The sequence below is a fragment of the Cryptomeria japonica genome, chromosome 4 (genome assembly GCF_030272615.1).
Source record: "Cryptomeria japonica chromosome 4, Sugi_1.0, whole genome shotgun sequence".
Taxonomy (NCBI): Eukaryota; Viridiplantae; Streptophyta; class Pinopsida; order Cupressales; family Cupressaceae; genus Cryptomeria; species Cryptomeria japonica.
In genome coordinates, this window is record NC_081408.1 from 19,201,444 (window position 1) to 19,208,310 (window position 6,867).

The following is a 6,867-nucleotide window of genomic DNA, read 5'->3' on the forward strand; positions in this document are numbered from 1 at the left end:
GGTTATTAAATAAAATTATTTAGACCAATGAAAATAAGATATTTTCTTTTGTTTTATATTTTTCAACTTTTTTCTATAATATAGATGCATGTTTTTTAAGTTTATAATTTACAAAAATTATTTTACTTGTAAATGATTGGCTAATATTAGTTACAATAAATAAATATTTCTAATATTTATAACAAATATTATTATTAAACTAAAAATTATTAAGGCAAGTACTGGCCACTATGTGGCACTTGTTTTGTTTTGAATAAATTTTTATCACTCTTTGAATTAAAATTTTCTAAAATCTAAAAATCTTAATTTTTAATTAATAAAAATAAAAAACAAATTAGATATGATATATGAATTAGTGATATTTTTCAAAATTCAACTCATTAATTTTGAAACAAATTGGTTGACTTATATTTTATCGTAATAGTTCATAAAAATCTCTCTTATAAAAGATAAAATAAATATTAATTATATAAAATCTAATATATAAAAACTCTAAACATATAACTACCCCATTTAATAGAAATTAAGAAAAAAAAAGCATTAAATGAAGGATAACGTGCCTCAGGCTAGACATAAAACCTAAAATATAATAAATATAAACATAGAACTACTCATTTAATAGAAAAATAAAATAAAATAAATATTAGCATTTAATGAATGATAACGTGCCTCATATATATTAATCCAATTGCAGTGGGCCCTACTCATCTCCATTTCACACGTTGACCAACTTTTGCTTCACAACTGAGCAAATTACAGAGCCCAAAGCTACTATAAATACACCACAAATTTGCTCTTCTCCTGCACAGAAAATTTCAGTGAGATTGAAGGAAAAATAGCTGAAAATGGCAAGTGAAGATGAGGTTAAGCTTCTGGGCTTCTGGGCCAGTCCATATGCCCTGAGAGTCATGATTGGGCTTGAAGAAAAGGGCATCAAATATGAGTATGTGGAGTAGGATTTGATGTGTAAAAGCCCCCTTTTGCTTGAAATGAATCCTGTGCATAAGCAGGTACCTGTTCTTATTCATAATGGCAGACCTGTGGCTGAGTCTGCCATTATACTGTAGTATATTGATGAGGTATGGAGCAATGGTCTGGTTTTCTTACCATCTGATCCATATGACCGTGCTATGGCTCGGATCTAGGTAGATTTTATAAGTAAGAAGGTATGTAACGTGATTAGTTTTCTAAATTTTTTGATTTAGTGTTAAGGATTGAAAGGTATTGAATTCTTTTTTACTGTAATCTTGATGTGATCCTTTTAAGAGTTAAAGCTTTTGGATCGAATAAGATCCAATCTTTTGAATTTTTTTTGTGAACTGATCAACTTCATGTTGCAATTGAAAATAATTTAAGCTTATTTCATTTTTTTTTATAAAAGATAATAAATTTCAATAGCTGAAGGCAATCCATTAGATTTAGAACAGCAGTTTTTGGATTAGATTTGTGTAATTGTTTTTGCAAAACCTACTACACAATCTAATTCTGAAACTCCTTTTCCAAATTTTAATAGCTGATTATTTTTGGTTGGATACCAGTCCTCCTACTTTATTGTGGGTAAAAGAAAAGTAAAGTAAAGTGTCTTTAATAGTCCACGATGCCAGTCATCTATGTATGGGTCTATAGATGGGTTAGAGCCCTATGGGACTACCTCATACTCCTTGGGGAAGGCACCTAACTGCACTACAAATGAACCCTACATTTTTTAATAGTTAGGTACCTAACTGCACATTTTTAATATTTTTTAATAGTTATATTTTTCTTCAGATTTATTATTCAGGAGGAAGGCGCATATTCCTTGGTAAAGGGGAAGAGTAAGAAGAAGGAAAGAGAGAATATATAGAATCTTTAACAATATTGGAAGAAACTCTTAAAGGAAATGATTATTTTGGAGGAAATACTTTTGGTATAGTAGATATTGCACTTGCCCCACATATATGTTGGTTCCATACTTTTGAAACTCTTAGAAATTTCAAGATTATAACTCAAGATAAATTTCCAAACATTTTCTCATGGATGACAAAATGTATGGAGAGAGAGAGAGTGTGAAGAAAGTACTCCCACAACAAGAAAGATTGCTACAAATGGCAACTCAGTTTAGAAAGTTTTTTCTAGGGGAAGTTTAGTTAACTTCTTCACAAAAGTTTATTTTTTTGTAGTGCATTGAGTTGCATCAAATTGTTCTTTATTTTGTTATATGTTAAGGTTATAGGTTTTTATTTATAAATGTGTTGTATAACAGTTTAATTAAATAATTATTGTGAAGAGGTTAATATTGAGTAAGTCTAATTAATAGTATTATTTAAATCTATTTTAAGTAAAAGAATGTTTTATTAGATTGTTGGGTAATTTGTTGTAACATGCAAATATAATAAGTTTGATTGATGAACAAGCGGGATTAAGTAAAGTGCGCTTCCAATTTCATAAGATCACAAAACAACTATGTAATTATATATGTTCCATTTCATTATTAAATAAAATGAACTATGATACATAGATCAATTTCCATAGCATTTAGTATTAAAGAAAAGTGTCAAGAACCTCATCTCTTGTATATATAAATTATATTTTATGGAGTAAAATCTTGAATACATATGCTTTGTTAGTCACCAGGTTAACTAATTAGAATAATTTAGCTTCTTGCATGCATTAGTTATATATAGTAGTATATATGCAAGAGAGAGATCTTAAATATTGCACAACCACCTAGTTTATGTTCTATTGGAAGGAATGTTTCTTACAATGGAACCACAAGCTTTACATATTGTTCTTACATTTTTGTACATTTATGTAGTATTATTCTTCTTCTTTAAAAAATCATATCATACTATTTTTCTTTTTCATGTCTCGAATCATTATGTAGTTTGTAGGTTTTATTCTTGATATTTAAATGTTTGGTATCAAAGTATTTGTGATTTTGTGCATGAAAAAATGTATCTTCAACTTGTTTTTGATAAATAAAGAAACGATAACACGGGCGTTGACCCTTTACAAAGCTAAACGGCTAACAGAAATAAACGGACCAAGAAAGGGTGAAAACCCCAAACAAACAAAGTTAGATAGGGCAAACAAACCCACTGTCAAACCATCAACAAACCAACCCAACTCAAGAGTGGGGAGAATCCACACCTTGATGAAGGGGGGGCTGGGGAAGGGGGTAGATTTTCCTTTCCGCCAGCGACAAACAACCATCCAGGCAACACTATCATTAGGAATATTCAAAGACAAATCAGGTGGGGGAGACCCCATAGATACACTGCCAGACTGCTGCAACAATACACCAACAACCTGATGTTGCAGAGACACAACAAACTACTGCTGAAGAAGAACAGAATTGCTGGGAGAAGAGTGAAGCTGAGGATCAGGAGCAACGGATGTAGGAGCCAAGGGGATGAAAGAGTCTACAATAGTAGTAACCTCAACAAAGGCATCATCAGCAGTAAGGGGCACCTCATCTCAAGAGGATTCAACCGAGACAAAGTCAGAATCATTAATTGTCAAGTGATCTTCAGTAGCGTCCTTCCACCAAGTAGCAGTGCCTCTGCGATGGGAGAGAGAGCAGGCTGAAGCTAAGTGTCCTGTTGAGAAGCTTCAACGACAGCGAAAGGGGATGCCCTCATAATCCAGCGGTTGAGCCCAAGGCTTATCCCCAACCATAAGCACCACATCCCTGGGGAGGGCTAGATATATGTCAATATCAATCAATAGGTGAGCAAAGGTCGAGTGACCCATGGAGGTCGTGGCATCGTCAACCTTCAGGAAACTACCAATGGAGTTACCAATAGCCTCAAAGCAAGAAGGCTCCTAGAAATGGAGGGAGAGATTGGGGAGGCGAACCCAAACCAGACAAATAGATAGAGATTCAGTAAGGGGGTTGAAGGAAGGAGACCAAGGCTTAATGGAGAGAGAGTGATCCCCCCAAGACCACAACTTTCCCAGAACCAAATCACAGTCAAGAGTAGAGGTAAAGGAAGCAATGAAAAAACCTTTAGCACGCGGGAAAAGGTCAATGCCATAAGCAACTAAAGGCTTCCAAGAATCACTCACCCAATGATGAAGGTCTGGAAGGGAAGGCCAAAACCCAGCAAATCTGTAGACCAAAGCATTGTGTTGGTAGAAATCGATATTCTCCACAACCTCCTAGCCACAGACCACAACAGGAGAAGTCTTGGCACAAGGAAGAGGACAAAACCCCTTGGAAGGATGGGCAACAGATCTGGCCACACGAGTAAAGCTACGGTTCCTAGCAAAAGAAGGTTTGGGCAGAGCATTAGCAGCCGCAGGAGGGTCGTTAGGAGCCCCACTAGTAAGAGGAGAGTCTCCATTAACCTGAGCATCAACAGCAATAGCAAGGGCGTCCAAGTCCAAAATGGATCAGGGACACCAATGTGGGGGAGCCAGCACAACCCACCACTAGGGGAGCATCACACATAAAATGTTCCACAAAAAGAAGAGGGGAGGCAACAGTAAACGGCACAGAGTAACCCCCATTGCTACCAACAGCAACAACAACCCCAGCAGATGCACCATTCGCATTGACAGGGGAGCGAGGGTTGTTTGGATAAGCCTGGGCAAGTATTGCGGGAGTCACAGACGTAGGGCAATTTGAAATAGCCTGGGCAGGAACTGCAGGAGTCGCAGACATGTTAATAATAAATTCAACTTGTTGATGTTCCTACTAGAAATATTTCTAATTTGAGGTACATACCATGATTCTATCCCGAATAATAAATTCCTTCTATCTTTGTTTTTTATATTCTTATCTTTTGTACTTATTGTTCATTATGTCCAAGTTTACTTTGACCTAAATTTGTATTGTTCCTCTGTATCTAGAAAATTATTTTACCTATGTGCTCATTTTATTTTCTTTATTAGTCTCTCTAAGTTTTGTTACTTATCTAGGTGGTAATCCAGTCACAATTTAAACTGATGTATTCTCTATGGTTCTATTTACTAAATTGTTGTATGCAAACTCTTCTTGCAATAAAATTAGATCACAATTTCTTGGTTTATTTTCTACTAAGTATCACTTGACAAGTTTCTCAAACTCTTGTTTGTCACTTTCTTTGTCCATCAATCTATAGATGGAGTGATAAACTAAATTTTAGATTAGTCTTCATCCATAATATTTTCCCAAAATATCCCAGTAATTTTGTGTCCCTATTTGAGAGTATGCTTTATGATAATCCATGCAATCTCATAATATCCTTAAAAAACAAGTTAGCAACATGTACAAGATCACAGTTCTTCTTACAAGGAATAAAATGTGCCATCTTGAAAAAATTGTTTACTACATATATATAGAATCATGTCCTCTCTATTTTTTGGGTAGCCCTAATATTGAAATCCATACTTATATCCTCCCAAGGTTTCTCTAAAACTATTCAAGGTTGATATAATATAGTATTCTATCTGATCCCCTTCACAACTTGATTTAAGTCTTGAAATCTTGAACAAATTTGTTACATCCTTATATATTTGAGACCAAAAATAATGTTTACTTACCAAATCCATTGTCTTATCAACTCAAATGCATCTTTCAAATTTTCTAGTATGTTTATCATTGATCAAGTTCTCCCTCATTAAGCTCCTAAGAATGCACAATAACTTTCTTTGATTAGAATGCTATCTTGAATGAAATAATCTAACCACTTACTAATGTAGGAGCATCCAAGGGTTTAGGGTAATGTTGCATCATCCAAAAATAATGTTTATTCTTAAATCAGTTAAGGTTAGGAAAACAAAATTAAATGCAAGTCACTATAGGTTTCCATGTACTTAGGAAAGTGTCCAAGTGGACATAGGTGTTGAAATTATTTAATATGTGTGTCATATGTCTAAAGAAAATTATTTGTTATGAGTGGGCACATATTTCTATCATTTATAATGTTAAATTAATAAATTCCTCCATCTTGGCATAGATTTTGGGAAGGGGAAGAGTCAAGCTTCCACATGTATTGAGTGGTTACAAAGATAATGGGAAAAAGGCACCTCCTTAGGTGCCCAAAGGGTAAAATTGAGGAGACAACACCATAGGCGCCCTTTTGGAGAAGTTAAAGATTCATATATTAGTTGTGTTGATTTTCTTGATGGCCACATGTTGTTAATCAAGACAAGGAGTGAGATTTCCAAGAGGCACCAAAAATTCTAAAACTAAGGATTTTCTTGATGGCCACATGTTGTTAATCATTTAATGTTGAGTCCTTCTTTCCAAAGCTTGAGAAACAAAACTTGTAGCTCCAACTTGCAAAGTTGTAAAGCCTAAGTGGCTAATATTTTTTATTTACTGAATTTGTATTTCATTTTATTAAGAAATAGAAAGAAAGTTATTTCTTGAAAATTTGTGTTATTTTAATTGTTATGATATGCATTGTTGGGTGTAGTTACCCTTCATCAATGTATCAAAGCACATTTTTGGGTGTTTAAGGGGATTCCCCTACATCATGGTATCAGAGACAAGTTCTTGAGTTTGCAAACAAAGTGTTGAAAATGAGGCAATAATGCATTAGCGTCTATCAATAGAGTGAGTGATTTGTTGCAGAGCCAATGTTCTTGAGTGGGCAAATAGACTGCCAAAGTCGAGGTAGACTTACAACAGGGTGTGTGGGTAGTGTGTGACCCGTGTTTTAAGCATGCAGATAGAGTGTCAGATATAAGGTTGTATTGCACTAGGATATATGGTGGAGTGAGTGTTGCAAGAGGATCCACACAAAGAAGTTGTGGAGCAAGAGTTCCTAAGTGTGTAAATAGTTGTTGAACTTGAGACACTTTACACTAGGACATGAGAGTGTTGAGGATTTAAGAAGTTGAAGATAGAAAAGAGGAACAAGAAAATGACCTTTGTCATTACATGGATTCTAAGTATTC

General features: G+C 34.5%; 1 pseudogene; it reads left to right on the forward strand.

Annotated features, from left to right (window-relative positions):
• The first annotated feature begins 838 nt into the window (after positions 1-838).
• Positions 839-2,049, forward strand: LOC131033130 (glutathione S-transferase 3-like; annotated as a pseudogene).
• Positions 2,050-6,867: the final 4,818 nt, after the last annotated feature.